At 34.8% G+C, this 22720-nt stretch overlaps 1 protein-coding gene across 1 annotated transcript in view; it reads right to left on the bottom strand.

Annotated features, from left to right (window-relative positions):
• Positions 1 to 22720, bottom strand: part of LOC135221039 (uncharacterized) — a 135752-nt gene that overhangs the window by 19586 nt on the left and 93446 nt on the right. The window lies entirely within an intron of this gene.

The raw sequence follows: 22720 nt of genomic DNA on the forward strand, positions 1-22720 counted from the left end.
TTTATTGCTGGATTGAATATAAATTGATTCATATGGCTATTTATTTGTTTTATAAGAAATGGAGAATAGATATAGAGCACACAACAACACAGAAGACTAAGGAGACTAAAAAATTTCTTAATCAAAGTCACAAATATTGAACTATTTTTCATATTGACTATATTCTTTATAGTTTTGCTTACATGATATTGACTGCTGACACTAAGCAAAGATTTACGAATCTGATGATTATTTGACTGTGGTGGGTCGCTGTAGGGGATGGAGAAAGCAAATGGGACTGACAAGATTAGCTAAAGTTAGCTTGATAATGAAAAATATTGCCAAGGCCAGGTAGAACATTTCATTTAAAATTTTGCCAGCTTTCGAAGTACTCAATGTTCTTGCAATATTAGTCGTTATCAAGCTAAGAAGACCAAGTAGATACCCTAATACTGAGACTAGGCCAAGTTATCAACAGGGTATCAAATGTTATTGCCTTCAACGGATAACAAGGAATGTCTGAAACATATATCTGTTACAGCTGATCAAAGTAAAGGAAAATAATAAAATAGAAACAAAACGCTGAACATCGCACATGATAAAATTTAAGAGTAAGAGTAACTATGTCCCGTAAACTTTAATGAAAAAACACGAAAATTCTTGCTATTCTTATGAGCGACCACAAATAAACACGTTCGCTTTCACACACCGTTGGATTGAGTACTTTATTTTCTTTTTCCGGGGTCGAGAGTGATCATGCAGCGAAGATAGCCAGTGATGGCCCCATCCATTACAATAATGTGATGGGCAGACCGCCACCTTGAAAAGGATGGGGCTAAATGATAGCCTGTGTTTCACCTACTCATGATGTTGACTATTGACTTATAATGACGGAACCTTCGTGTAATGATTAGCTTGTTCTCGGCCTCCCTTTCATTTGTTTGTCTGCCTTTTGTTTGCATAGGGTTGTTTGCAAGAAGGTTGACTCGCGGGAACCAGATGGGTTGTTAGAGGTAATGGAAGCTAGGTGGACGGGAGGGTAGGAAACAGAAATTGCATAGACAGAGGAATGTAGTTTATGATTATGTGTTTTCACTATATATATATATATATATATATATATATATATATATATATATATATATATATATATATAATACACACACACACTATATATATTTTAAATATATATATATATATATATATATATATATATATATATATATATATATTTAAATAATCTGAGAACATTACTGACATAGAGGTGCGTCGCCATTTCTTGCTCATGTACACTCCAAATAACTTTCTTATTTTACAAAAGCAACTGTCAACAGCCACATTTGATTTTAGAAGCGGTTAACAAAATGATATTCTAACACATATTCAAATGATCAAACCTAACGATGTTCATATTTCATTTGAATGAATAAAACGATAACCCTGAGGTCTGATGGCTTGTCAATCTTTTGATAGATGTACTACTTGAGTAAAATTACAATGTTTATTAGCTACTATGAACTACAGAGGTATGAATGTAAATTAATACAAAGAATATGGAATAGCAAGTATTCATTTGGATGAAAGATATTTAGCTAATTACGTAAAGTCACGTTTGGATGTTTGGAAGACTAGTCATTTCATTCCAGATATACCATTGGCATTTTTCTTACAAAAGGTTTCCACGTTGACAATAATAATAATAAATAAAAGACTATCTCGGATACTGATTAATCTGTGCCCTTGCTCTTTGTTTTTGTGACACCAGGGAATTTAACAACATAAAAATCAAGATAATCTCCGTATTACGTTTCAGTGTACAAAACACATTTGCAAAACATCTTTTGGTATTATAGACACTCCTTTGCGAAAAAAAAATCAATTGGCCGGAAAAAAATAAATCGGATACACTTCGGAAGAACTTTGAAGTCAAAACTGCTAAAGAAATGACAATTTTAAACCTCCAAAATATACTGTTTTACTTTAGCGATGTTAAAATGTTTATTGGAACCACCGTCCCGTTGCGGAAATGTTGCCCGCCAGCAACAAAGAGTTGTGTCAAATATTGTTATTTACAGGATTTTATTTTTGGTTTTTTGGTAAAAGAAAAAATCTGCGACACTGGGCCTGCTGTAATGTTCTGTGCTGTCTTTGGTCTTGGAAGTAAAACACGCTGCCGAATTTATTTAGACAATACTTGCAAGAATTTCCAAGCTCATTTCTAGTAATTTTGAGAAACTTTGTAATCAGGGTGATTTTGGAAGTCTGATTACGTATCCTTTACCCAGGGTCCTGTCGATCTCAGACGAAATAACGTGCTACACAGCAATAAAACAGCTGCTGAAAGTGGAATGGTTCTAAACAGATGCAACAACAACAACAACAACAACAACAACAATAATAATAATAATAATAATAATAATAATAATAATAATAATAATAATAATAATAATAATAATAATAATTAGATGATCATGAAACAGAAAGCTATCCGAGAGTCTGTTTAGCTTTAGTAAAAACATTAAGATAAACTGAAATTCATAAACTATAAGAAGCGGAAAGACGATACTTTGTTATGAGCTATGACCGAATATGAAGGCTACTGCTTATGTAAGAAATATACTTTTTTTTTTTTTTTTTTTTTTTTTTTTGAGAGAGAGAGAGAGAGAGAGAGAGAGAGAGAGAGAGAGAGAGAGAGAGAGAGAGAGCCATCTTCGACCAATCGAAGAATTCATCATAAAAAACCGATATAAAAGTTTTTCTACACCCTTTCGAGTTTTTCTACATAATTTCTAAAGACTGAGAAAAAACCCTGCTAGCACAGGATTGCAGAACAATAAAAAGCGCTTATTTTACCCCTTTGGTTAACCTTTTGATAGAAAAACGTTTTCAAAGCCCTCTTGACAAATTCCAGTTTCCTCCTTTTGAACACATGATTATTAACATTTTATAGCAAATTTATGAAGTAACCTTCACTGTAGTTGCAAAAATTAATTTATCTAGTTTCAAATTAGTCCTTCTATATTATCACTATTATTACCATGTAAGTCTCTTTCAACATAAATTGAAATTTGAAAAGGCCGTTACAAAGACCAGGTGAAATACGGAGTAACAGATAACATGAATAAATAAATAACTAAATATACAAATTTATGAGAAGCTACAAGTAAGTAAAGTGACGAATTAGACATTTTCGTGGTCACTGTGATTCAATCATTGATTGGTTACACGTAAAGTATCTTTGCCAACTCTGGGGAATTAAATATTTTATTTTTAGAGAGAGAGAAAGAAAAAAACATAGCAAGTGAGAATTCATATTACCGATTTAGGGTTTATTTTTTAAAAGTAATTTTACTGTAATATAGCGCTCACAGAATATTTATACAAATTTCTCTAACTGATTAAAAAAAAGATTAGAACATTTTCAATCCACAGCGGAATATCATAAAATGAGTTGAATTGAATATATAATTTAGGCCAAAGGCCAAGCACTGGGACCTATGAGGTCATTCAGCGCTGAAACAGAAATCGACAATAAAAGGTCTGAAAGGTGTAACAGGACAATCTGCAGTCGCGCTATGAATCAATTGTTAGGAGAGGGTGGAAAGTATGATGGAAGAAAGAGAATATGAAAGGAGGTACAGTAAAAGGAACGAAAGGGGTTGCAGCTAGGAGCCGAAGGCACACTGACCTTAAGTAATGCCTACAGTGCACTGCATGAGGTGCACTGACGGCACTAGTTCCCTACCGAAAAATTTCATAAAACAATGCACATATGTAATAAATATCAGGGAAGGACTTAGACTTCAGAAAATCATAAAAAAAATTCGTGTAGAGATTCGATCAGTTTTGAAACGCACACATATATATGTATGTGTATGTGTATATATACAAAGTATAAGCAAAGAGTCAAATGTTCAGCAGGAAATTTTTCAATCGTAGTAAAATGGCAGTTAATATTCCATAAATGTCAGACTTGTCAGTTACACCGCATGAATTTTTGACGGTACCCTTTTTTTCCACGATAATATTTATAAAGACGTAAAACAAAATTTGATGAGTAAATTTTTTAAACAAGTGTCTCCTGCAGGATGCGAGTTCACTACCCCTTAAAACCTATGGACAAATCGGCTTCATCTCCCTTTCCAGTATAAATGACAGTACGTGCAATTTCGGCGAAGAGCTCCTATGCTGGATATGTCCCCCTTTTGCCATTCACAAACCCGAGGAGAGGGAAGCGGCCTGAGGAAAGATGATGTTGATATTACGGCGACCTCAAGTGTGATTACCTGAGTGACCCGTGAGAGTAAAAGTGGAGGGATCATGCGAGGTCGCGGTAGTTGAAAACCTGCGATGGAAGCCGAATCCTAAGGACCATTTCGCACCTGGCAACCCAGACGATGATTGGTTTTGTCTTGAGCGAAGCTGGCGAAGGGGAAAGATCTCATAACCGCGAGATGGAATGTGAGCGGGACGTTAAGTGACGGCGCCAGCAGGATGGGGATAGAGGCCTTCATTCTGAATTTTAACCTCAGGCCTACGGGAAGGAAGGATTTTGCCTGCTTTTGTGTTTCACCTGAAGGAAGGGAAGGGTGTTTTTTGCTATATAGAGAATTATGATTGATGGTTGAAAATAGGTTATAAGACATCTTTTCAACTGAGGAAATAAAGTTTCTAGAAATAGGACGGAAGATTTCAAACAAGGAAATTCAAAGGAAATAATTTGATAATCTTAAGAAATAGGACTAAGCAAGGCAAGACAAAAAGCCTGGATCTGATAAATCAAAAGAGAAGAAGAGTAGAAGCCAGACAGCAAGGGACGATGAAGATCTTTAAGGATAATTATCAAGGCCTTCCCAGAGAAGGCCGTGAGCCGCGGGAGATAACGTGTTGTGGATAATTAATCGGAATATTTCGTGCAAATGTGCAGTGAAAGGGCTTTCCGAAGACGTTAAAAAAATCATATTGCTGGAGAAGAATCAAAAGGGGAAAATGTATGTTTGGAAGCAGTTAATAATAATAATAATAATAATAATAATATACAATAATAATAATAACAATAATAATAATAATGTAGTAGTAGTAGTAGTAGTAGTAGTAGTAGTAGTAGTAGTAGTAGTAGCATGGTTCCTAAAATGGAGAAAAAAAATCCACAATTATGTAAATTATGTAAACGTACACATATTTAACGATAAAACTGCACAGATAGCATTCAGGATTCTGTACAGTTTTATATATGTGCATTTACATAGCTGTGGATATGTTTCTCCAATAATAATGATAGCAACTCAGAATTAATGAAGATTTGTTTTTGTAAATAAACATTTCGTCAACATATCCTTAAACGCTGGCCACCAGAATCGTAATCTTGTAACCTTCAAAATATGATTACGCTTGATTATAGTCGTGGCTTTTAATAACCGGCGCCAACATTGCTAATTAGCCTTGATGAATGGCTCTTGTGGTTTCTAAAAGCTCTTCCCCTTTTCGGAATGGAATTCGATCTTCCTTTGAAAGCGTTGAATCCCATACGCTGATGCAATGCTGATTGTGTCTCGTTAACAAGGCTTTGTAATCACCTGCATTCACTCCGGCCAATAACAGTTCGTGACTGAAGGCTTCTACCTGACCCCACTTAAAAAGGGAGAGAGAGAGAGAGAGAGAGAGAGAGAGAGAGAGAGAGAGAGAGAGAGAGAGAGCGTAACCTTCTCCAGCCCTTGGTGCTATATTTAGGGATAGCATTCATTGATTTGATTGTGGGGTTTTGCGCATGCGTTACTCCAAAAAAGTCTTTGCATAATTTTTCGAGTTGGCCCTACCAAGGTGTCTATAATCATCTGGTTAAAATGTAAATAATTATGTAATTAACAACAACTTTATACCAAAGGTTTTACAGCTCTTATAACCTTAATAATATCGATGGGAAACACTGACATGTTACAATGATACGCGTTAGAATAAATATGATAGCTAATTTCAGCAGCTGGAGGAGAACACATTGTCAGTTTTACGACAAGAACACAATAAACACGTCAGCGTGGACTGGGGTTCTTACATACAGCCTCACCAAACTCTTGAAAGCTTTGTATTAATCTCGCTGGCAGGAAAATTCCGACTTAAAAATCATTCTTCAAATAATACTTTTTTTTCTTTAAAAACAAAGTAAACAAAGTTTCGGTAATGAAGAAAAGTGTTTACAAATTACAGAATCTTTTAAGTGTTTTCGGTACAGTGATATTAAAGAGGAAAATGATATGAATCTTGGAAGGAAGTTCAGGGGACTGCATTTCAAAGTAGAGAACGTGCAATCTCATGTGCGCTTCAGTACGCTCCTTTATTAAAGAAAATAGAGACATTAAATGTATAAGTTAGAAGAGAAGATTTACAACCGTAAGTAACATTCTCCCTAACTCGTCTAGCAACTGTCTTGAAATTAAAGACCACCCTCTGGCTCCACCCACCCCATTCCTGGATCCAACCCCCCCAAAAAAAAACATCCCAAGTAAAACGGTAAATAAATATAATAGACTACAATAAATATGGTGATTAGTTCACCATCATCATCAGCATAACATGAGATGGCAGATATCCATACAAGCGTGACGCCAGTAAAAAAGGTAAAATTATCTAGAGGATTATTTTTCCTCCCAGTCTTATGGACAAAATAAGGCGTTTTTGAATGTCAACACACGTAACAATCGGCTTAATTATTTTGGGAAAGGTCGTTATTGTATAGCTGTTGATGGCAATACGAATTTTCTTCAGTTCTGACAGCGACAGAAGCAAGCTAAGTGACAATTTTTTGTTTACTGCAACCATTAGGATTTTTGTTAATGAGCACCGTAAGAGCATTGTTCATTCCTCAAATAAACATTTATCGTATCAAAAGACTAAATATATATGCACAGAGACAGGCACATACACAGACACACACCTAATATATATATATATATATATATATATATTATATCTATATATATATATATATATATATATATATATATATATATATATACACACACACACACGCATAGTTACATAAATGTATAGTGTGTATGTGTGCGCGTTTGTGGGTGTGTGCATAAATACACTGCACTGCAACATCTGTTCAAGACATTTTTTTTTTTGGACAACGTAATATCGAGAGTCATCACCAAAGGCTAAGAATCAGTACAAGAATAATCATTCAACAAGAAACTCCAATGACGAAGCGGAAAGGAAAATAAAGACTGCCCTTGCCAAGCATTCATGGGAATCTTTTGAATCAAAAAATCATCACTCTCAAACGATGATTCTGACTTGCGGGTGCGACAAATGTTGTGCATGTCGCTGCTGCTTTGATAGACGCAAAGATGTAGCCTGGTTCTTTCGTTATATCCAGAAATCGTTGAGCACCTAAGTCTTCAGATTTATTTAGCTTTGACTTCTAAACGGTCTGATATGTCAGTCATTCCTATTGCATCATTCGTTTTTCATGTCTACTAGCTATTTAATGAATGTTCTCTTTTTTTGAATTTGCAAGACCTTCCTGGTCCAGGTCTCTCTCTCTCTCTCTCTCTCTCTCTCTCTCTCTCTCTCTCTCTCTAGCTTCCGTCTTCCTCGGGGCTGATAACATTTCCAGAAAAATACTGCGATGTATATAGAGACGTGCTGTTGTTCAAAACTTCTCCAATCTGATGATTTATCAGCTACATGCTGTCGTATTCACCATAAGAGGATTAGTGAATATAATCTTAATCGGATCGTTACAAATGTAATCTTCAGGATAAAAAAAAGTGATAAAGATGACAACAATGACAACAGCGTTTTTACTCTGGCAATAACAGCAAAATCAACAATAAATACCGAAGACTTAAAGAAATCAAGGTTAACTGCGTAAAGGTATAAGTGAATTTGGTAGAAATCGCTGAAAATTGAACTTCATAAAGGAGGAACTATAGGTTAGCCTGGATTACAATCATTTCATATGGGTGCATATTTGTGGGCAATCCGAAAAATTAATTAAATGACAAAATCTCTCAATACGTTCATGTAAATAAAAAAGGAAAATGTAGTTGTGGATAGATTTATTACACGCCTTACATGCTATCCTTCGATTACGATATCCTAGAGGAACCCCAATGGTGGAAGTACTAATAGCAATAATAACTGTAATCATGTGATGATGATAGTAATGGCCTTGATGAAACTTTCCGGGTGTTTTAAGGATAATGATTCTTTATACTATACTGAATATACAATGGCGCGTTTGTTCACGTTACTACATAACGCATTATTTTCGATTTCGTTTCAGATGTTGATTTAGGTTCGCTTGCTTTACCTAACCGCTCGAGTGGCTGACACATTTTAGAGTATCACTTTGAACTACTGAGTTGCAGACATAACGCGGATCTTCTTTAGGCAACCATTCTCGGCCTGAATTCTGAGAGACGCTTAACCTTCAGTGAAAGCAAACAGCCTGATAATATAAACAACGAACATCAAATAATATGTTCCTCAGTTGTTTATCCTCCGCGAACATCGATATGACGAAACAGAGAAGAACCCCCCCACCCAGAGGCAGTTCCACGAGAGGATTGATAAATCGGACGAGAATTGATAAATTGAGCGAGGAGGCTGAATGTAAATTGCCTCCTGTCCCTCTTTCGGGCGGCTGGTTGAAATGCAACATGGCCATGGCCAAAAATAAACTTACATTGTGTGTGCTGCCTTCCCTTCACTCCTACACCATCTGGAGGTCAGCCGGTGATGATGAGTTACTATCAGATAATAGGAAGTTTGTTTGTGTGTGTGTGGGAAGGAGACCCCAGTGCAGAGAGAGGTTAAAAGGACCGGGGTAAAGAGAGCGAGAGAACGACTCAATGGACTAGAGAGAGAGAGAGAGAGAGAGAGAGAGAGAGAGAGAGAGAGAGAGAGAGAGAGAGGAATGTATAACCATTAGGAAGGTTTGGCAACATGCAAACAGAACGAATAACAGTTAATTAGCTAAAATAATGTTAAGGTAACATATACCGCACATCCTTGTTATTCTTTTAGGTTATTTTGAAAGGTTAACTATAACTTCTGGAGTATTTCAGGAAAGGACAACACGGACTCTTCATTTCTCCTTCTTTGAAAGAAAAGAAGAGACATTCAGACTACAAGTATCTGTTTTCTACACGCTAGATTGCAGACTCACTAAACTCTAACCTGGATTTCGGAAATCACCCAGCTCGTAATATTATGGCTATAAATGGCATAGAATGTACAAAATACAATATACATAAATGTTTCCCCCTACGAGTGTTAAGTATATAAACACACCAACACACGGAAATAGACATAAAGACATACATTTATAAATATATATATATATATATATATATATATATATATATATATATATATATATATATATATATATGCATATTGTGCCACACCGAAAATGAAACACTGGTTGTAAATATTAGTTTCCATTTGCTATTGAAGATCGCTGTGTTTTTATTTTTTATTTTTTAGTACAAGTATATCTTTGTTGTCAATATAATTTTCGAAAGCCTTACTGGCTTTGCAATGGATTCGATGGAAAAGTTCATGTATGATTTGTTTTCAATGAATGTCAATGTAAACAACATATATTATAAAATACCCCAACTTCAGTTAGTGACTATGTTTAGCTGAAAAAAGTGATTAATCTGAAAACCTAAACATAATTTTTTTTTCATACCGAGAAATTATTTTTCTTGGCAAGACTAATAATTATAAATAATTGCTTACATACTTTATTTACTGTTATTATGTTAAGCATTAATTTGGAATGAGAAGTCTCACTCAGGGAAGTTTTATGTTCAACCAGTCTTAGCGCTCTAATGATCTAACTGCCTTAAGATATCTCACTACAAACGCTCTCGAAACTGAACTGTAGCTATGCCCTTTCAAGCACTGACCAGATAACATGACAACAGCAATACATAAAGTCATGATAAAAAAATGACATTGTTCCGTTGCATTTAATTCGCTTCTCTATTTGGATTCCCCTTTGTTTCGCCTACTTGGAGAAAACTCATATACATTTCTTCACTTTGGTAACCGGCAAAAATAAAAAGAATATAAAGGCCAATTGTGCCGAGACGGTAAAGCAGGAGGCAAGAAACACGAAGTTGGGCTACATAGCAGGATAAAATCTTGCAGTTTATCTCTCTCGTCAGCTTTAGATCGATATGCAAATGCAAAATTCAAAGATAGAGTAACTGCAGTGATTTTCACTGGTGGTCCTTGGAGTATAGTTGGTCCGGTGGTGACATTTTAGGTGGTCTGCAGAACGTTCACTATATTTGGTAATAAACTGGAGATCGGTACATAAATTATTAGATTTCTTGTAGGAATAATTTTATCCAGAGAAATAAGTGACCATTCAATTGTATTATTCCTATTAAAGAATACAATGACAGCTTCCAGGTCTTGACTGTTAGGTAAATTTTTAGTATAATCCGAAATGTTTACTGAAACGAGTTGAGAACCAGTGGACTAATTATTATAATCTTTGTGTGAAATCATCCCTTTGTTTTAAGAGGTATTTGGTACCTTCGTTGCTAAGTCTCGGAAACTAAGGCTCTGACGGGGTATCATGATTTTGTTTTATTACATCTCAGGGATTTTCACGCTTAGTTAAACTGTTACATGTAAAGGCGTTATTAGTGATATATAATTTATCATGGCTATTATTTTGACAGTTAAAAAAGTTTATCATTGGCTTTTTTTATGTTTCTGTGAAAACGAATTCATGATCTACTATATATATATCTATATATATATATATGATATATATATATATATATATATATACATATATATATATATATAAACAGCCCCAGTAAAGTTGTTTTTCGTGTAGTTGTAAGAATTACAACACGAAAAGTTTACACAGACAGACAGGTGGACAAGTAGACTCCTAGATAATTAGCTCTAGTACAGCTATCCTATTTTACCTCTTATCGTAAAACAGTCTAATTATATTATATCATATGAATATTTGATGAATGAATATATTACGCAGTGAGTAAACCTATGAGTTTTACCATGAATACTGAACATTGCATCATACTGTTGACATTAAAAACTAAAAACTCGGTGTCATGGTGATTTACTATGCAAGCGTTTTTTTTTTTTTTTTTTTTTTTTTTTGTTTTTTTTTTTTTTTAAATAGGCGATGCTGTTCAATGGCTGGACTTTTTATGCCTCGGAAGATAACTTTAGGGTCTGCTCAATCCCTGTGCCTCTTTTTATGCAGCAATGTTTTTGCTAAGTTTTGAATATGAGTGAAGTGTTAAAATGTTTTCGAAATGAGTCCTCGGTTTTGTTAAATATTTTAATTCGAGCGTTGGGTAGATATTAATACTGAACGAACAAACCAATAATGAGTTTCGCTGTCTTTGTTCACGGATGAAATGTTTGCGAATGTCTTTACTGTTGTGTCAATATGATGTTTCGAGAAGAGATGAATTAACTTCGTTGAACCATCCAGATAAGTAACTTTTAGTGGATTCTGACTTTATACTTAACATTACGAAGGAAGCAAAATGAATATCAGATTTAATCAATCGATATTATAACCGAGAATTTTTAATAAACTACGAAAGGTAAATGTTGGTATACTACGTGGTCTAATGGAGAATTTTTTAAATTGCAATCATATTCTTTCATTCATTAATATCATATTAAGAATGCGATTAATGAGTGCTTTACTATATTCACAATAAAGTATGAATGTTATTTTTATACGAAAATTCGAGTTAACACAAGATATAATGGGCTCGGGGTGCCGTGTACAAAAGTGGAATTGTACAGAAAATCTGATTAGCTATTTCCTTTTAGTATAAAGCTATTTTATTTTAGTATACAACGTAATCGAAACATAAATGTGAAACTTTATAAGTGAAAAAATTATGCAATGATGCAATGTGACCCTTAACCCCTTCCCGGAGGTCGTCTTTAATTTGCTTCCTTATACCATCTTCTGACTACAGAAAATTCCTTTTAACATCCTCCAGATGTCTTCTGTTAGCTTCATACTACATTTATTATTCATTTTAGTTTACGTGCAAACATTAGGAAATACCTTTCGACAAATATCAGCAGCGTTCCCAACGTCAAGTTAGTAAAATCACAGACTTCGAATTTAAACAGAAAAGCACATTCTCTCTCTCTCTCTCTCTCTCTCTCTCTCTCTCTCTCTCTCTCTCTCTCTCTCTCTCATGAAGTCAAATGTGGGAAAACTTTGAGTGGTGTTCGGCTGTTATAGAGTACGTAACTTTCAAAGAACTTGTTCCTTTCTCAGTGTTGAGGGAAAATTTGTCGACGGGATTAGTAGCTTGTTTGCGTGCACGTAACAAGATGTTTTGGGTTCGGAGCTAAATTTCTGTTAAATTCCTGGAATGTAAGCTCATGGCATGTTTGTTTTTAATGCTTTGATTAGAGCAAAGCGTATTCCACGCTTAGGGAAAGTTTCATATCTTGTTTGCCTGTTGAAAACAGACAGAAAATACATTGTTAACGGTATTACCTTACCCCATTATTATTTCACAAATAATTTTGGTCACAAGGCTAGAACTTTATCTTACTAGTTAAATTCTGAAAAGTTATTATACTTCTTTTCTGCCAATAATACTTTTAAAATTTCATCAATGACGCATTCTATATTCTTAATATGCCATCTATTTTACATCATTCTTTAGCTATTCACTGCGCAACTTAAACCATATTTTTTTTCCCCAAAAAAGTCATCACAGTGGATAGTTGTATTGTAATTTTTAAAAATTAACTTTTTATCTGAGCAAGCAGTAAAGTCTCTCTCTTTCTTTCTTGACTAATTCCCAAGTTTTCTTTACCGTTTTTTTTTAAGAGGAAAAGATAAAAACATACTGAGAGAATAACGACTGACAGGAAACAAGTTTTTCGATAATGTACGCAGTTCGATGGCTTGGCAAGTCTGTCTTAATTGACACGGCACAACATTTACCATCTGTAACTGAAATTGACTGACAACATACTGTTTTGTGTGTGTGTGTGTGTGTGTGTGTGTGTGTGTGTGTGATATGTCCGTTCCTCGCGCGCAACCATTTATCACAACGATAAATGATCTCATTTTACCTGTTCACTGTTCACCTATAAATATCACATTTATCTTTTATAATATTATTCGTTTTACCATTACTGCCTCTGTTCGTATCACACATGCTTCCTGAATAGAAAATGTCAGGTCTCCCGGTTTTGTTCTGAATCCTTTTCATTAGATTGTCGCTTGCCCGCTGCAAGCACGCAGGGCCTGGTCTGCGCTTGGATGGGTGAACACTGATGAATGTGAGATGCTGCTCTTAAAAGCGCTCCCGAGATCAGCTACTGCAGTATGGACGTGCCGCTAACAACCTCATTCTATAGATCAATGTTTTGTGCAACGAGCTTCGTAGGGTCAGCGAGTTACAATGAGAGAAGAGAGAGAGAGAGAAATACATATACCGCCACTCTCACGGAGTATATATACATATGTATGTATGTAGTATGCATACATATATGTATGTGTGTGTTGTACATAACATCAAAGACATGCACGCACGCACGCTCACACACACACGCGCATATATATATATTATATATATATATATATATAATATATATATATATATATATATATGTGTGTGTGTGTGTGTGTGTGTGGTGTGGTCAGGTCGGCAACGTGACCTCTTTGTGATTATGGGATCTGGGTTCGTTTTTCCGGTACCAGACATCAAATTTCTTTCAAATTTCTTTGAACTTGGATCTTTAGGCTTTGTAGTGACGAGCGCATCCAAAAAAGAGCAAGGGATTCAAGAATTTCAGAGGGCACTGTGGCTACTACAATTGCGTATGTATTTGGTAAAAAGTGACCAGTAGATTCTCCACACACACACACACACACATATATATAATATATATATATATGTATATATATATATATATATATATATATATAATATATTATATATATATATATATATATATATATATATATTATATATTACGGATCAAATGTGAATGAGCTATTCTACCCTTTTAATGCATCCAATCTACTGCATCAGCAGTTTAACATTAGTCAAAAAAAGCTTTTAATTAGCAGTATGCAAATGCTCAATGGTTATGAACGAGTACGAACCGTGCTATTCATTTCATATTCACAACTGATTCTTTCCTCATTACTCCTCATTAGAAAGGATATGTACACGTATGCTGAAAAGGAATTCATAATGATCCTTTATCCTTATATCAAGGAGTAGCCCTGACTGGAATGTTAATCACTGCCAAACTGACCTAGAGTAAGAATAAGTTCGGGAGGGAGGAATAAGGATATTATAATAAGGATATTATAATAAGAATGTGATCAAGCCGGGATAGTGAATGAAGTGTGATAAGAATTAAAATAATTATATCAAATGCTACAGGGTAGACCTATATATGCACAAGGTTATATGGCAATTAATAGTATATTGTAAACAGCTAAGTTCCTGCGACCACCATAAACCTCATTAACGGAATTTATAGAATTATTGTCAATTTTCCCCCCTGATTCAGAATGAATAATTCTGAACTATTTCCTTATTGCGACTCTAAACAGTTTACTAACGGATAATAATTGATAGAGGACGCTTCCCTTACATAGTACAAATTATGTAGAAAACCATTACCTGTGAATAATGATGCCTCCCTAAATAACACGAAAATACAACTGAAACGGGAAAAATGAAGATACAAAAGATAACAGCTTTGATAACAATAATGAAGATAAATAATAACAAAGCCCTAAAGGATTTTCTGATCTACTACTTGTTCAATGTAATCTTTTAAGATACAAAATGATACAAGAATGACCTAAAAGTTACTTTCATACCGTAAGACAAGACTTCAGCAGCATTCAAATGATAATCTGTGAGAGAGAGAGAGAGAGAGAGAGAGAGAGAGAGAGAGAGAGAGAGAGAGAGAGAGAGAGAGCGTAAGTTTTATAGCTTTATCATCTTGCAAGCAAATTATACGATAACCGGTTTTGATAAAGGCAGGCAATATATTCGAATTTTTACAATGTTTCCGAAAGGAGCCGTAGGGGCGGGAGTTCTGGAATGAGCCAAAGGCCAGCGGAGAAGCGCACTGGGAATTTACAGCCCTTTGTTGACGGTGGGCTGGAAGGCAATTGTTGTTTATCGCATATTTAGATGCAGCAAGCATTTAGCGCTCGTGTGCAATGAGCAGACCCCTTCAATCTCTTAGAAGTCAACGTGCGTTTCTTCGCGTTTCTTCAGAGGTTTGATTTTTTTTTTTATATATACTTCTGTTACGCGTGACCACAGTTAGTAAACAATGGTTATAGGCAAGAGTTGTGAAAATAAAATTGTCAGTGTATCTATGTAATCAATAAATAATGCTGTACACAGGTCTAAAAATAGATTCAGATGTGTATATCACATATTTCGTATGTACGTATTTGTGTTATTCTTCAGTGATTAATTACCGCTCTAGGTGCGAAGTAAATACGAGCTAAGACAAATACACAGGAGGCTTCTATAATATATATGTATATATATATATATATATATATATATATATATATATATATATATATATATATATATATATATTACGTGTGTGTGTGTGTGTATTAAACGGGCGCATATGTCGAAACAATGTTACTATAAGTCACATATATAGTATATATACATATATATATATATATATATATATATATATATATATATATATATATATATATATATATATATAAACGGGCACATATGTCGAAGGAATGTTACTATAAGTATAGAGAAGGCGAAAGGATGATCGACTATGCAGTTTCGTCAGATGGTAATCGCAGACACCTTTTGTAAGTGGCCAGAACACCTGACCCCGTATGAGATCGCCGCAAGATCTTCTTAAAGACCGCATCTTGTACAGAAAGGAGGACTTGGTGAAACTGAAGAACTATTAAGTCCTCCCTTGGGACCAAGAAATTGCAAACCATCCGTTAGCAGCTATGGAGAAAAGTGCATGGGCCCAATGGACTAGAAAGGTGGTTTCTTTTTTACAAAAAAAAAAATTAAAAAAAAAAAGTTGTTTTTAAAAGAAAGGTTATTGGAAAAGATTGTTCGAGATATAAATAACAAACAACATCAATGAATGGGGAATGCAAATACAGGGACTTATTTTTTAATTACGGCCCCCAATTAAAGACCTCTTAATAGGAAAAGTAAAATGTGGCTTAAGAAAAAAAAGGACAATAATTGGCTAAAACAAAAAGAGAAGAAATGTCAATGGGAAACAGTTTTTTTGGAGATGAAAAGAAAAATATCTAAAAGGAAGGGAATAAGGAAGCCTGCATGTGATCAGTTTTATCAATTTTCAGAAACGAGGGAAAGATTTTCACATGCCAGCCAAAGCAAGAAACGAAAGCACAAATGGCGTAACCCACATAAAGCACATCATGGGAGCAGACGGAAAACGAAACCGCGGAATCTTAACGTAGAGATGGAGGGAATATTTTGAAAACTAATCAATGAACGTGAGAGGTTCGTAAGGGAAGACGGAAGCCCTGATTATTTAATGGTTAATGAGATAAAGAGCAGAAAGATTAAAAGAAGCTCTCAAAAAGATGAAGAAGAGTTGTAAATGTGCTGGGCGAGATGACTTACCCGTTGAGGCATGGAAGACATTGGCTGAGGAGGGAACGGATATACTTATGTACTGTGAGAGGTAAATAAGGAAATTATGGAAAAATAAGCGAAGGAAAGCACACTGATACCAGTTTCTAAAGAGAGGGAAGACTACGTGTAAGGTTGCAAGAAATATTGGGAAATTGAATTAATGGCTCGTAACCTGAAACGACCCGAGAAAGGTTAAGTGAAAACAAAGACCTCAAATGGGGATCAGGCTAAGAGGACGAAGAGGAAGCTAATACATTAATTATATATATATATATATATACTATATATATATATATATCTATATATATATATATATATATATATATATATACACACACATTAAGCAACAAATGTCCTTTAATATCTAATTCGCTCTACCACAGAATTAATATATTTTCATATATATTAACTGAAGGGATATGTAGGTGAGAGCCGGTGTTAACTTATATCCTCTTGTGGTAGCAGTGTGGTTAAAGGCGCTTCACTGTACGTCTTGAATTCTTGGTTCCTAGGTTCGCGCCCGGGAGCCGACGAAATTATTATAAAAAAAAATTCGTCTTCAGTTAACATATATGAAAATATATTAATTCTGAGGTGGAGCGAATTAGATATTAAAGGACATTTGTACCTTAATGTGTATATATGAATCGCGGTGATGTGATCAGGCTCACACACACACACACACATATATATATATACACACATATGTATGTATGTATCTATGTATATACGTATGTATGAAGGCATGTGTGTGCGAGAGAGAGAGAAAATATATGGTAGACTAAGAGCATATTTACAGAGGTTATTCATTTCTCTCGGAAGAGCCACTAACTGCAGTGAGTTGTGCAACACGACGGCCTGATAACTGCATTATGGATGGAGCCGAATATTGAAAGTTGTCACATAACTCATGGACCGAAGATTGTCCGCCGTGAAGCTACTAACCTGTTATGATCAGCTACAGAAGGGATTATCGACCTTGCTTACGAAAGCGATAGGGCACGAAGTCCCTTCACTGAGGTGTTTGGACAGTAGAGGGGATAAGAGACCTTCGTCATTAGCGTTTGTGGAGGAAGAACTCCATTACCGAATCTTTTTAGGAGCAGAGGTAATTTCATTACTGGATGATAAAAGGAGCTAAGCCTGGGAAGCAGACTTTATAAATGCAGTTAAAGTACCTGAATGGAGCACGACTACTATTAACGAAATAGGATTGAATAAAGAGGGAAAGTCCTCCTTTTGTTTCAGTAGGAAGCGATGCAAAAGAAGCTGAATGATTGATATGTTAAATCAATTTGGCTTCGCAAAGGAATATGGCCTTCGACGCCTGGAGAAAAATCGTTCTAGATTCTTCTTATAGCGATAAATCTTTAGTTAGAAATGACATTGTTATTATGTACTGACTCTCTGATTAGTATAGAATCGATTTCTGATATAGGAAAGAAATTTTACCGAGGGAAATTTTTATAGACGAATGGATCTTAATACATTAGAGCGAGGAGTCTTTAATTACTGTAAGAGAGGCGGCACGAGTCCTCTTCCTTGAAGTGTTAGTAGGAAATTTATTTATCAGAACTTGCATAGCTTTAACCTCCACATTACCCACCACATTATAGAAAAAAAAGTAGTTAAAGGTCAGGGGAGAAAGCGAAAAGATCTGTAGTGAAAATGAGAACAGAAGTCGGATTCATGATGACGGAGGAGGAGAGATACCTCTCAGATTATAGTGAAAGAAAAGATCATGCGAAGAGAAAGAAGAGCAAACGAGCCTCTACCTAAAATGAAGGTCATTAGTGGGATAAGGACTCTGACCTTTGTAGAGAGCGTGAGTTCTGGACGCACCCTGATTAATGACCTTTGTTGGGGGATAAAATAACGAAAATATTCTCACGCAATATCTTTCTGGCAGGGAAGTAAGTGATACACTCGGCCCCGGCATGGGAACACCCCTCATGTTAGTATTATTTATTCGAATGGTAATAAGTCTAAGACGGGAAAAGCTTTCAAAATAACAAGACCAAATGAATTTGCTAAATGATTAAGGAAAAATGAAGTAAAGCGAAGAGTTTCTGATTCTCTCCATACTAAAAGATTAATTACAGAGGTGAATGGCATGAAAGACTGACTTCTAAGAAATATATCGAAATGCAGAACACGACATGATAGAAAAAAATTAAATAAATAAAGAAGCTCTCCAGAGCAACTTTCAAAGTAATATTTATAAACAGCGCAGAAAAAATATTCGAATGGCTCATTGCTAGTGCATCATAGTAGGATTTAAGTAGGGACTATGTAGTAGTTGGCGAGACCAGAAAACGATGAATTTTCACAGAGCTGGCGACGAGGATTTCAATACACTTTCGTCAAAAGGTTAAATGTGCGTGAGACGAGGATGTGAGAGATACGAGTCATAAAGACCTCTTATTTCCTATTCAGTACGCATTACTATAAAAGCTGCCAAAGATGCTCTGGTAATAAATTTATACTTTTCAATTACTTCAACAACTCAAAAATATTAATGGTGTTACGTTCTTTTACGGCTATATCGGCGAGAGTTGCACCTTGGCATGTTCTTAAAAGCCCAAAATATTAGTTCATGTAGTAGTACATGCTTGATAGTGGAAAGTAGCTTGAACGTATTTCTATATAATGCAATACTTGAAAATCATTCGAATAATAATAAACAGTTTTTTTCAAAGTGAAATGCTTGTCCCAAGGATTTTAAACCGGTATGTATCCACCTTTGCAGCGTGCTTAGTCAAGCCCGTTGGGGATTACTGTAAAAACATAAAAAAAAAATTACTGTCAATACGAAAAAAAATAATGACCCCAAGAAATATTGGTCCTAAATAAGGACCCCAGAAATCCTTGGGGGTCCACTATCTAGAAAAGATCCAAAAATATGAAAAAAGTTCTACTAATGCGAATTTTATAGAGAGCCTGATCAACGCTCAAAATGAAAACGTTAAGCAGGAGAGGAAGCCCATCCAAAATGTAAGCATGACTCCTACAGTTTAATTGATAAAACGAGGAAGGAGGAAGTAAGGAGTCATTACAGAGGCCAAAAGGTCATACGGTTCGGCCGTAAGGAAGGTATGGCGGGAATTAATTACCGATTAATCATGGACATAGGCAATCTCGGTTCTTCATGCTTCTGAAAGTTAATGAGTTTCAAAGGGATCCTCTAAGCGATCTTCATCCTTATGTACAGTTTGCAGTAGTGTTGTTTTTCCTGTCAATTATGCAGTGAGCTTCGGTACACGCATACATACACAAACCCAGTACTTACTTATACAGTCTATGTATTTATAATTAATTCGGTACATGTACGGGAGAGCGACTGCACATAAGCATGTGTGTTCGTGCATCCGTAAACACGTTCATGAATGCTAAAATTTTGCAGAGACAGGTGACATGGCCTTGATAAAATTAAGTTACAAAACATTATTTAATATTTTTGTAATGTAATATATGTAATGTACTGTAACAGTCAATCAGGCTATATATATTAAATATGTACGTATATATAAGTGTAAATAAAAAATATATACACAAATTTATTTAAGAATTATATGCCGCCTTCCCCCCTTCCCCCCAACAAAAAAAGGGATGACTACAAAGGCTGTTTATAACCTTGTCCCATCCTTGCTACGTCCTCCGCAGTCGACTAACCACAGTGTACACAATTCACGCTTAGGTCAACCGATAGCCAATTTTTGAAATATAATTTCTTCATTTATTTCAGGAAACGAAACTTCAGTCGTTTCATTCTCGTTGGACTGAATTGTGGCTTCTTGCTTGCTTGCTCATTAAAATTCATGTTCTGTTACAACAGAATTCCATCTAATAAAGCGCCCATAAAAACACCAAAATATAGAAAAAGGTGATTTAGAAAGAGGAAACCTAGTTCTAACGGAAAGACCTATGTGTTCCAAAATTCTGTGTCTAAGCCAACGGGAACTGGATCCCACGTATCGCAGACCACACTGCGAACAGGTAAACAAGTAAACGACACTCGAATTAAGGTCCACAGGAAAAGCAGGCTTCTCCCTCAAAAGTGATCCTACAGTAAAAGGGTTAGTAAAAACAAATCTGAAACTAATTTGAGGAAAACTATGCTTAAGTATTTCTTGTAACTTTTTTCGTACCAAGTAGCTACTATGACCAAGGAAAGGCAATTTAATATACTTACATCTTACTGGCAGTACTGTTACAACCGTCTGGGACAAAATTTCTCATCTAGAAAAACTTTTCAGAACTTTGTAAAGACCAATATGGATAGAATTTTTGCGGAAAATAATTCTGGAGGAAGACCATGTCTTGATGAAATAAATTAAAATCACAACAAACATTGTAAGCTCTATTTATCATAGTACGTATTGAATTAAGTTTAAACAACTTTGGTGAAAAACTAAGATAATTCAATCCCAAGCCAGTAAAAGTACTTTTCCTATAAACGAAAGTCTCAAATTTACCTCTATTTCTGTGTACCTGAACATCTAAAAATGACAACATATTATCCTGTTCTGTCTCACAAGTAAAAGAAATACTAGGATGACGAGAATTAAAATATTAAAAAATAAATCCACGTGTGAACGTTCCCTAAACACAAGGAAAGTGTCATTCACGTACCTACGAATAATACAAGGGTTTGAAAGCAACAGGGCCTTCAGACATCCAAATCTTTTCACAATAACCCATGAAAAAATCTGCATATACAGGTCCAAGGGAATTTCCCATAGCAACACCACCTATTTGATTATATAATTTACCATCAAAAGTAAAAATGCTATCAGTTGTAGCCAATTGTAATAATTTTCGCAAATCTACTTTACTAAGTCTAAAAGTTATGCGGTTTTCACATATATTATTAAGAATAATGTCAGTTGTTTCTTTTAATGGGATATTTGTGAAAAGAGAGGTTACATCAAAACTAGCCAGTACACCATCTTGGTTAAATCGAAAGCACACAATTCTTTGACAACTTGGAAGAATTGGGACATTAAATCATAAAAGTTAGAGGTTTTAAAAACGGAACCAGAAACTTTGACAAGTAATAGCTAAAAGTGCCAATTGAGGATATAATGGGTCCTCAAGTGGGTTTCCTATTTTATGAACCTTAGGTAGACCATACATGTACCGGGCTTTGAACCCTGAAGCAAATAAATTACTATAAGAAACTTCCCCAATCTTATCTCTCAAACTTCTTAACATCCTATTTAATTTGTTCTTCCTGGTCTTGGCACTATTATTTATCACTTGAAGCTAAGATTTGTCCAACAAAAAGGGGTTTTTAAAAATAGCTGCCCAATTGATGAGACTATATATAATATTATATCAATATATACTATATATAATATCTATAATCTAATATATATATATATATATATAATTATTGTAATATTTATATAAATAAATCAAATATATATATGATATATATAATATCAGATATCATATATTTATTTATATTTACGATATAATATTAATTTTTCCTGCAGTTATTCGCTTATTTTTTATGTTTATATATATAATTATAAATATATAAATATATATATATATTATAGAACACAGAGGGAAATCGGTAGTATAATACTATATCTATATATAATATATATATATAATATATATATTATCCAAATGTAAATTAAGCTAAATAATGAACTCCAAAGTACCGCAGTCCATGGAAACACCTTCAAGAAGATGGACGATACTGAAAGCACAGTGCAAGAAGAACTTAGATCTAAAAGATCCCGCCTTCTTAGCGTCGATGTACAAGGATTTGTTGACGCGCATTTCCCATAAATACCAACAGGAACCCGTGGGAAAAGGATGAGTGCCCTTCAAGCCTTAATAATAATTTTTTTTCTTTTTTGAGACTTAGGACATGGTGCTCGAGTCGTTATAAGTCGAAAGTGTTTGAATCATACTTATAAATGGCAGTAGATATAAAAAAAAAGAAAATGGTAAATAAATGTTGAGAGTAACACAGAATGGTGTTCAGAAAGAAATAATAAAATCCTATGAAATGGAAACGAAAATTGATG

This window comes from Macrobrachium nipponense, chromosome 2, assembly GCF_015104395.2.
Source record: "Macrobrachium nipponense isolate FS-2020 chromosome 2, ASM1510439v2, whole genome shotgun sequence".
NCBI classification, from domain to species: Eukaryota; Metazoa; Arthropoda; class Malacostraca; order Decapoda; family Palaemonidae; genus Macrobrachium; species Macrobrachium nipponense.